The following is an 11,828-nucleotide window of genomic DNA, read 5'->3' as shown; positions in this document are numbered from 1 at the left end:
AGACTGTACCTGTAGAAGTCCAAGTGGACTCAAAGAATGCAGTGTTTGGCAATCAACTGCAACAACTACCAGTGTGACAGTATTTATTTACAGGTCAATTTTGTCGGTAGCGTAATCTTATACACCTGCTAACTTTAACGTTTTTTTTGGCCTAGTAGTAGGCTAGTAAACGTAATTCCTTCTAGGAACGATAGGTCCTAGCTATAGAAACCAGAATAACGATATGGATATGACACTAAATTAAAATGAGCTTCTTAAATTAATTTGCTGAATTCATATTTTTCATTGATAACTTAGCACTAGTTGTGTAAATATGTAGCCTACTGTAACGTTGTAGTTAATGTGTAGAGTTAGTGTTAGTGCTACCTCCTGGGAAACGGTCTAACGTTAGGCTATTATAACGTTATATGAACTCACCACTTTATTCCTGTCACACTTACCCTAATATAGAGAGTAATACAACTTATAAAATCCTTGAACTTCCCTGTCAATATAAGTTATTGGATCCCCTAGCGCTGCAGATGTGTACTGAAGTGAGGAGCGGAAACGATTACATCTGTTTTCCAGTTCGAACGCTGAGCGCTCCGCATAACCCCATTAAGCTTAGAGTTGCACTTTTGTTAAGGCCAAGAAGAACAATAAGAGTTACACAGATTTAAGAACCTCTTTTCAAGACAAGCAGTATGTGTGGTAGGATTATCTTGCATTTGAAGCTTTATTTATATTTGGTGCTAAGCGCAATTTGTATCTTTGTTTCTCCAGTAATGTATAATGTATTTGACTCGCTTACTATGTTCGTTCACATAGTTCTCACGGCGTCACGTGGATGCCTTAAGAGCAGAAGAGCAAAACAATAAACGCCCGTTCAAAAGAACCGACCTGTGTCTGTGTTGTCGCGAAGAGAGCTACACCAGTGCTGCTCGGGGAACCGCATGGTATGCTTCACTGATAGTAGGGTATCAGTGATCCAAAGTGTTCTCTTCTTTGGTAGGGTATTTGATGAATTGTCTGTATTTGAGGAGTTCTTGAGTGAGATTGCCTTTGTTAAAGTCGCCTAGCACAATAACCAAGGAATCGGGATTTTCATGCTCCACACAATATCTGGTTGGCGATGAACACTGAGCCTCGTTGGCGCTAGCCTGAGGGGGCATGTAGACGCCTACCAGTATGAATGAAGCAAACTCACGTGGCGAGTAAAAAGGTTAACAGTTAATAAAAAAAATCCAGATCAGGAGAAAAGTGCTGCAGAATCACTGTCACATCTTCACACCAGACATTGTTAATAAAAAAACTAATACCACCGCCTTTCGTTTTGCCAGAAAGCAGGGAGTCACGATCCGCTCTCAGCAGTATGAAACCTGCTAGGTGTAGCGCAGAGTCTGGGATCAGTTCACTCAGCCATGTCTTTGTAAAGCACAAAACGGAAGATGAACGAAAGTCTCTGTTTTTTCCCAACAGTGGCTGAAGTTTTTTCAGTTCGTTGCACAGCGAACGCACGTTGGAGAGAAATATCCCCGGTAACGCTGTGCGACGAAGTCGTACCAAAGCACCGGCCCATTTACCTCTCCTACGACGCTTCGCTGCTAGGGTAGCTTTGACTATAATTCCCACTAAATCTGCCGCTGGAAGCAGAAAAGTGGGAAATATATCCACAGGAGTTGTAGTCCTGATGTTAAGAAGTGCTTCTCTTGTTAGAGAACCCCGGAAATCTTGGCAGAACACTGAATTAACAAACAAGACAAAACAGAGCGCACCTAGCTTCCGCGGCTGCCTTTTTCAGCGCCATCTTCAAACTCGTTATCTTTGAACTCGTTTTGTTGGTAAACGAAGGGTTGTAGGTTCAAAACCAGTCAAAGCCCAAAAATCTATTTTTTACAGAACGGTTTCTAGCTACTTGGAGTCTACGCATGGTAGTGTCAGATTCACAACTGAATTAGCTCGAATGAAGTATATTGATTCTTCAGCCTGTTGCCTGTTGCGCAAATTCATTTCAGGAACCTAAGCCAGGACAGATCGCCACTGATACTAGGTGTGACAAACCCTGACTGTCACTTATTACGAAGGTCCACAGGACGCAGACTAATCAAATGAATGACTATGCAGAGGCAGACATATAGCAAAATACAGTACGGTTTATTTAATAAATATCTGGTCGCTGATGTTGAATGAGATTACAGAACATTAATTCACACATACATTCACACACTGCCATCAAAGTAGCTCCCCACCACGGTATACAGGCCACAAGTAACCAGTAAACATAGTCTGACAAACCAATCCCCAATGAAAGCAACACTATCTGGATTAACACACTACAAATCACTCCATTTAAGTGAACTAACAGAATCCAGAACAATGTGAGTCAAGGCTCAAACACACTCCACACAATAGTGTTTGGGTATCTCAAAAACACACAAAATGTCAGATAGTAAATTCACTGGACCTAATGTATCCAGAGGGTGGTAACACCCAGGTGGCAGTTAACCAAAAAGGACACACATTCATACAAACAACGGTAAACAAAAACCCAAAAGAAATATGTGTTGGTGGTTCTCTCACAACCTATAAATCCAAACAAATTAATGTAAGGGAAAACAGTGGTCAACCACTTCGCTATGCGTGTCTTTCCTGCTTAGTCAGGCTTCCCGCACACAAACCTCAGCCAATGCGCCAGCACACAAGCAACGCGCAGCGACACACAACCACACAACCACGGGCAACACGCGCCAAATAATTCAAAACGACTTAGTTTAGGCGGAAACTGCATATTTATACACCCCACCCCTAAGAGGGCGTGTGCCAAATCGGCTGCAAGTCAGCCCTACCACATAGGCATGATTTGAAATTCCCTTATATGACAAGTTATGGCACCCCAAGCAACCTTTTTAAAGCACTATGAGTAAGCTATTCTTTACAGCAGCAACTCAGTCATCCCGTTTTTATGTCCCATATATAAATAGGACTGAATTAGGACTGAAGCTGTTTGAACTTTAACCAAATCTGACAATGAGTGCCATTGGAGAGATGTCTTATTTTCTGATACTGAATAACCTTATGTCTAAGTCTGTAAATGGCTTAGTAGGATGAGATGCAGTGCTGACATGTGAAGGGTGGTGGGTTTGAATCCAGTCAGAGGCACAAAGATGTATTTTTTATTCTGACAGAAATTACAGTTTCGAGTCTTCTGGTTAATCAAAGTGTAACTATTTATTGTGTAAATTTTACAACATTTTGCCATTTTGAAGGAGGAATCCGCCATTGCTGCTTGCAGCCATATTTATTATTATTTTTCTTCTCCTTGCGCCCCAATATCTCAAAAAGTCCCGGGTCATAAATTTTCTAATTTGACACATTGATATTACATCCAAGTGGGTACCCCCACACCAAATATGGGCCGCATCGGACCATAGGGAGCGCCACAGGCCACGCCCAAAAGTCAAATTTTCAAAGTGTTGGCATTTCCACCCCATTGCTCCAATTCTTCTGAAACTTGGTGTGCATGCCTCATTTTTATCGAGAACAAAAAAGCCTCAAGGACCCATACGGTCCGCCATGATGGATTTTCCTGTACAGTAATAATTTTGGAAGACATCAAAAATTCATTATCTCTTGAACCAAAGGTCTAATTAACTTGACATTTGGTACAGATATGTATCATTGACGTATTACATTTTTTTACTTAAGGCAATTGAATCAAGTACAAAATGGCTGAAAGGGGTGTATTTATGTAAATGTACACATTGCCTCAATATGTTTGTGTCACTAAATCAAATGTATTTTTGAAGGATTGTTCAAACCTAATATGCTTTAAAGTGACATGCCTCTGAAGTACCATGCAAAGTTTTACCTTGATATGTCAAAATATGACTGAATTACAGCTGTTTGAACTTGGACCAAATCTGACAATGCTCGCCATTGGAAAAACAGCTTTTTTTATTATCCAGTTATTGAACTTTGTGTAAACCATGACTGGGAATGGCTCAGTTGGCTGAGATGTTGTGCTGGTAAGCAAAGGGTTGTATGTTCAAAACCAGTCAGAGGTATAGTTTTTAATTTTTTATTCTGACAAAACGGTTTCTAGTCTTCCAATAAATCCTCAGTTTGTAAAACATAGCAATGCGTGTTATTTTGAGCCCATCACAACACTCCAATCATCTGTTTATCATCATTCCCCACTGATGTTAGGCATGATTTGAAATTCTCTTCCATGACAAGTTATGGCACTCCAAACAACCTTTTAAAAAAACTATAAGTAAGTTATTCTTTACAGCAGCAACCCAGTCATCCCGTTGTCCCATTTTCATAGGAAATGTACAAGCAGTTTCAACTTTGGCTGAATCTAACAACGCTTACCATTAGGGCTGTCAACCAATATTTTAAATTCGAACATATATTCGAATAGTGGTTAAAAAACGAATTTCGAATGTGAAAATTAATATTCGAATGTCCCAAAAACAAAGCTTGACACTGCTGACAGTTGACTTGCGTGGAAGATGGCAGAAAGTGCAGAACCCAGCTTGACCGCAACAGAGAAAGTGATTGTAACCCCAACAAATCTAGAGTGATGTCTGTAAATATTTCGGATTTTGGTCAGCTGATGGCAAACTTTTTGAGCCTACAGCCAAAGTAGTGTGGAAATTATGTAAGAGTTAGCTTACCATTCAACAACTAGCAACTTGAAGCTACAACTCCATGTTTACCACAGCACAGCTCGCTCGGAGCGTTCAATGTCGGTTCTATACAGGAAAACTTTAAAGTTCATAATGTGTTTCAATCACTGAAAGAAGCCTACCATATTTGGGACAAGAATCGCGACCTTAAATTGCTTGCACAAAACTCTTTATCAGAACTCAGCATGTGTTTATTGTTGTCGTTTTTTTTACACTGCTATGCGGAGAGAACGCGACGGTGCGGGAGAGAGAGAGAAAGAAAGAGTGCGTGTGTGCGAGCGAGAGGCCAAGGTCTGCGGTCTTGGCCATTGGTTCATTTACTTATTTTTATGTAGGTAATATGTTGTCAAATATGTTTAAACTTAAATAAATTAGGCCTACCTACAGTATACAAGTAGTGATGTTTCGTTGTATTAATTTGTCCTGTTATTGACGTACCTAATGCGCAACCAGAAATTCGAATATATTCAAATACATGTTTTTTTTCAGGGAATATTCGAACGTCATTTTTTAGCAATTTTGAAAGCCCTACTACAGGGGAAACAGCTTACTTTTGAATACATTTATTGAACATGACACTATTCAACACTGAGAATATCTCAATGGGCTGGGATGGTGACCTGAAAAGTATAAGGTAGTAGGTTGGAATCCAGCCATAATCTTTTGGCCTGTCATCATTTTGATTATCTGTTTAGTTAAACAGGATGACATCATTCTGAAATACCATGCGCAATTTCATGCAAATTCACCTTGAAATGTCAACCGTTTCCTAACCTTTGTCCCAAAGCTGACCAAAGCTAATAGTCTGCCCTTGCTTTACAATCGTAACAGTTGGTGTGTAGCAGAGGATAGAGAGACTAACTTGTAACCTTATGCTCATGAGTTCAAATCCCCATTCAGCCTGTTGTTGGCCAAACATGAAGTAGTTTTGCTCTTTTGTTGTCCAACACTTGATCTTCTACAGTGTACATGTTTATATTATTTTGCCATTTTACGGAGGAACCCGCATCGCTGCTTGTAGCTATATTTCCAACCTGTTCCGGTGTTGTATCACCCGATGCATGACTCTATGGATTGGCACCCCCTCACGGGATCAAAGAGTGAAGGATTTCGTCTTGATATCCCAAACGAAAGGGAGACAGAAGTCTCACATTATACCTTCTTTGTTATAGAATTCAAGAGAAGAATGTTGGTTATCTGTGTAAATATCAAATGCTATTTTCAACACAGAATCCTTAAAGCAGACATTAAATGCTGTTTTTGGATGCTTTTATATAGGCCTTAGTGGTCCCCTAATACTGTACCTGAAGTCTCTTTCCCGAAACTCAGCCATGGTGCAGAATTATAGCCACTACGAGTAGTCCCACAATGAGCTTTCCTCAGAACGCGCTGTTTTGGTGTCTGTAGCTTTAAATGCTAATGAGGAGGAGAGGGGCGGAATAATGCGCTAATGTTTACAACAGATGTATCGCAATGGCTTGTGCCCCCGTTGCTGTAAGATGCCTCGAATTTAGCCATTCTCATCTGATCACCCTGGTTTGCAGAGGTGCACTCTCATAGCCATTTCAATGAAGAGAAAGGCGGATATCGCGCGCCGTAACACCAACAGCAGAACGGTTATCTAAATAACAAAGAAGTGTACAACACTGGCGTTACAGCGTTTGTATTCACACACATACTTGATGCCATCTATCTTTACATTAGCAACAGTAACTCAGCTGTTAGCTGCAGAGCTAATTTTACAGCTACATTCTAAGGGTAGAAAGCTAGGTAACCATATACAGTAAAGCAACAAAATGATATAGCGTTAGTTAACTTACTTGTCCAAGGTTTGTAGCTTGACCAAGGAGAGTTAGTAATGATCCAGAATTTTATTTCAGCAAGGCCAGTTTTGTATTGGCTCAAGTTGAGGAAACAGTAGAGGCTGAAATGTTTGGCGCAGACTTACAAAACTTTGTGAAGTTGTGTCGGCGCAATTCCAGCGAAAATCTAATTAAGATACTTGTTGTGCAGAAGCTTGGATGAAGGAACTAAAAATATATATTTGTTTTGATTTGTACATCCAAGCACCGAGCAACTGTTATGCTTCGTTTGTTTGCTCGCCATGATGTCTCTCCAGGAAAAAAGATATCGCACTCGCCCATGCACGTTGGTAGCTCAGTTTCTCATGGGCGGGCCAGATGATCTGGGCGGGCAAAGCAGAGAGAGGGGAGGTAACCTTCCTCCTATCTACGTCACTAGGAGGAGATTTTCAAACAGAGCAATTGAGCCTTCATTTTGTAAAAGGCGGAGAAGAATGCGCAGGGCTTGGTTTACACTTATCGAAAATTCTAGCCACTGGGTGACCAAAGGCAGGCTAGGGGAACTCATATTAATGTTAAATAACCTCATAAAATGAAGTTTTCATGTCATGTCTCCTTTAAAATTCGTCATTCAAACCGTATAGTAATAAAGACATTCTGAGGACATACACCCCAGTATGATTAACAAAGGAAATGTATTTTGTGTTGCAGGTTCAAAGTATTTCACATGGCTCTTCATACTAATGTATAGGTTCAAATTCATGCAATTTTAATGCAGTTAGCCCTGCGCATAGGATGGGTTACTCAGACAGGTCGAAAACAACAGCCTTCTGATCCAGAATAGGCTATCAGCTGTCCTGAGAAGGGACCAAAGGTTCACATGCCTATAGCCTACAAAAGACAAGTACTAAAAACGGGTAAAAAAAAATCAACTATGTAACAACATCAAAAGAAATGTTCTCACCATGAAATCATGTTTTAAGATACTCTTATTGACTTTTTAAGACAATTAAATAAATGAAAAAATAAAACATAATAATCCCCCACCTACCATGGACTATTCTGTTTTCTGACCAACCTATACATACATATGTATTGGTATTAAATTGATGCTATTAAATGTACATAATGCTGAAGTAGAAGGAAATAAACTTATGTGGGGGGGGGGGGGCATTTCATGGCAGGCCTTGTTTTCCATTTGATGCAAGTGCAATGCATCCCCTGCTAACACCGACTAGGAAAGTGTTGCATGCCTGAAACGTACTGTTGTTACTAATACTAGTGCCCTCAGTGTACAGTAAGAATCATTTGATGCTGGGATTTATAGAACAGACGATAGAGGGGGGTGCATTTCACGACAGGCTTGTTGTATTCCTTCTTGCCATGAAAAGCACCCCCTGCTAACTCTGACTAGGAAAATGTTACATGCCTGAAACTTACTGTGCTTACTCATACTAGTGCCCTTAGTGTACAGTAAGAATCATTTGATGCTGGGATATACAGAACAGACAATAGAGGGGGGTGCATTTCACAACAGGCTAAATGCCCCCCTGCTAATCCTGACTGGGAAAGTGTTACGTGCCTGAAACTTACTGTGCTTAGTCATACTAGCCCCATCTTGTGCATGCACACACTCATCAAACTCACTCATGCAGTCCATCCCCAAATATAAAGGAAGCCTTTGTTCCACAAAAGTATTATTTCAATGTAAATAAACCAGCCTAACAATGATTAATTTCAACACTAATTAAATAACATTTTAAAAAATATGAAGGAAGGACTTGAAAATAGATAATAATTAAACTTTGTTTAACACATAAACTAATATATAACAATATAGACAAATTAACTAGTGACAACAAATTCCTTCTTTTTTGGGATCATGTGCGCGCAAGGCACGAGTAGGCCTCTGCACGCACACATGGTGGTACCATCTCCCACAGATGTCGCAGCATATCTTTGAAAATATTTTAACAATGCAAGTCCTTTAATTTGGGCACCATAACTTCTATTAAACTGGGTGTTAATCGTACTGTTTCTGATTTAGTCAGTCTTGTAATAATGAAATACAACTTTATAATGATCACAGAAATCAAACTAATCTGGAAGTCTAAAAACTGAAAAATATGTCACAATTTTTTTAAACATTACCCATAGTGGCTCATCCTTGTCCTCCATCCCACAGTAGTGGCACAGGTTGCTGAGATTGTCTGTTAAGACAAACAGTATTCATAAATATTCCAACAAATAAGCTAACAGTAAAATAACATATTTTATTGTACTTCACTGGCTGTATGCTCTCATTTGTATTAAAGGACATGCATTTCCAAGAGCTTGGCGATTGACAGCGATCAGCCAAAACTATAACACACCAGTTTCTCGGAGGAGGGCAGTGGCTACATCTAGCCTCAGCTTGTTCACTGCCTTCTGTGTTGTTTTGACGTTTATTGGCTCTCCCTTCATTATTTTCCCAGCAAACTAAAGAGAACATGATTATTAGACCAGCATGATCACATAAATACATAGTCTAACAAGATGACAAGATCCAAAATCCTAAACCACAAAAATAAAGGTCCATTACAGAGTGTAAGAGCCAAATATGTATTGGTATTGTAATGGTTATGGCTGTACACTGGGTGGCTCTGTTTGGCTCGGCTATATGAGCCAGGGGGAGCCAGGTAGAGCCAGGTGTTGACCCCGGAAGGGCAAATGGTTTTGACCGTTTCGGCGGAATATTGTAACAAGGTACTCGTGTATATGTCGTATTTGTACCAAGCCGTTGAATAAAAAGTATTATCTCTTTAGCCGGCCTTTGGACTTATTGAAGACGAGCAACAGGTAAAGCAATAGCCTCCCAGCACGTCGTACCAGAGCCTGGGGCAACACTACAACAGCGCAGCATTGGGCTGGCTGTCACACAGTGCATACTCAAACATTCATACAGTGGCTGCTGGTGCTGCTGCAGGTGCTGGGGTGGCTGCTGGTGCAGGTGCTGCTGCAGGGGTGGCTGCTGTTGCAGGTGTTGGGGTGGCAGCTGGTGTTGGTGCCAATTGAATGACTGAGGCCCGTTTCTGACCTGTACTGGAAACTGGTGTTAGAGCTAGTGTGGTTGGGTTTTTTTTGCTCATCATACGCGGTATGCGTGGCATCTCCATCTTCACTATTTTAAGGTGATCCACTTTCACTTTGAGGAAAACAGCACCATTTTCCCCTTGCAAATCGGCACTTTTCCCTTGAATTGCTGTTATGGTGTAAGGGCCAAGGAAGTTTGCATCAAGCTTGCCACCCTTTCTCTGCTGGTTCCTTATATTCTGCCTCCAGACCTGGTCTCCAACTTTAAAATTGGGTTTGGGAGCACCTGACTTCAGTCTCCGGCGAGTGCGCTCATGCTGTTTTGAAACGTTGTCAGCAACAATGTCCTTGATGTCATCAAGGCGCTTTATGCCAGCCGACACAGCCTCCTCTGCCACAACAGCCTCAACACTGTTGTGTAACTGTGATCTAAAATGATGTTATTTCAGTCCAACGTCATGATCTTCATCATTGTGTATGTTAGACAAGGTAGCAGTTGTGTATCATTTGTAAGAGAAAATGTAGTTTGTATAGAATTGCATTGACATTACATTGCATTTACAAAACTGACATTACATTGAAATCTTTCATTTTGAATCATGAATTCACCAACCAAGTAGTGCTCTGGCACCTCTGAAGGGTAGCGAGCTTCTCTCCCAAACATGAGGAAGTAGGGGGAAAATGTTTAGGTAACCTGCGTCTTTGTTCTGAGTCCAAACATCACAGCATCCAAATACCGATCCCACAAATCTGTTCTATGGCCAACCAGTTTGCTGAGTGCTCTGAAAAGTAAACACATTCACATTTTTATTCACAACTGTCATCTTTTGAAACACTGTATTTATTATATTATATACAAATAAATACAAGATTGTTCATGTGCAATAAGTATATTTATACCCTGCACAAATTTAGGACCAATCAAGCTACATTTTCTGTACCTTTGAATTGTCCCATTCATTCTCTCCACTAATCCATTTGTTTGTGGCTGGTAAGGATAGCAAAGGCTTAGTTTAAAGCCAAGCTTGACACACACGTTCTTGTTGATCTGTAAATATAAAGTACACATAAGTTACAGACATTGAAATATGGATTTGATAAACTTTTTTAATTGTAGGATGACAAATAGGAACCTTAAAATAGGATGTAATTTTACAGGATATATAGCATTTTAACTGTACCACAGAAGTGTATAAAAATATGACATTTTAACACATTCAAATTAATTGGTTAAATCGTTAGGGTAAAGGTTTCCAAATTACCGCATTCACAAACTCCTTTCCTTGATCCGTAAGGATTCTTTTTGGAGCCTCGAATTGGTGGAAAAACTTGATAATACACTGTCACTTCAGCTGCACTTTCTGTTTTCAGAGGATAGGCCTTTGGCCATTTTGTCAGGTAGTCTATTATTACGCATATGTATTGATGTCCGTCCCTAGTTTCTGTTAATTTCCCCATTGGATCCATCCTAACAAGTTCAAATGGCTGTGTGACCTCAAAAAAGCAGAACAAAGAATGTTAGAATAGGGGCAACATCCCTATGGTCCTATGTTTCATTCATTCGTGTTGATAAAAATTACTACCACTTTCATTGTGAAAATGAATTTGTGTTAATATTTTCTAGATAGAGGAACTAAAATTTAAAGCTAAATGTTTTCAGAGCTCCCTTCCGGAGCTTTGGGATTTGTCGTCTGACAAATGTTTGGCGAATGACAATTCATACATTCATTTAAAAACATATATTGAAGAACAGGTAAAAACACTACAGGTGTTCATCTTTTTCATGTAAGTTTACATGTTCATGTGTAGTGTACAAAAGCCCACAATTCTAATCTAAGTGGGCCAGATCAGTTGTTGTAAAGTACACTGGCAGAAGTAAATTAGTTGCAAAGCCTGCTGTACTTACCCATTTCTCAATGTCTCGAGCCATTCCGGGCCAGAAAAACCTTTCGCATATGGCATCCCAGGTTTTCTTTTGTCCAGTGTGAGGTGCGTCTGGGCAAGTAATCAATCGTGAGTATTGGTCCGCTCAACATTAGCCGGCGCAACGGTGATGTTGTTTGCTTAAAAGTGCGGCTTATAGCCTTATGGGGGGCCTCAAAATTGTTCTTTGCCCCGGGCCTTAGCTAAAACCGCCCCTGGTTACCGTGGGCCAGGGGCGGTTCTACACAGGGGCCTACAGGGGCCAGTGCCCCTGTAAAAATGTTTCCTGGCCCCCCCTGAGCTGACAAATATATATGTTTTTATTCATTTTTTATTACCCTACATTTGTGTATTTTCTGGT

The sequence above is a fragment of the Hypomesus transpacificus genome, chromosome 3 (genome assembly GCF_021917145.1).
Source record: "Hypomesus transpacificus isolate Combined female chromosome 3, fHypTra1, whole genome shotgun sequence".
Classification (NCBI taxonomy): domain Eukaryota; kingdom Metazoa; phylum Chordata; class Actinopteri; order Osmeriformes; family Osmeridae; genus Hypomesus; species Hypomesus transpacificus.
The sequence above is the reverse complement of the archived record's forward strand: the minus strand, read 5'-3'. Positions refer to the sequence as shown.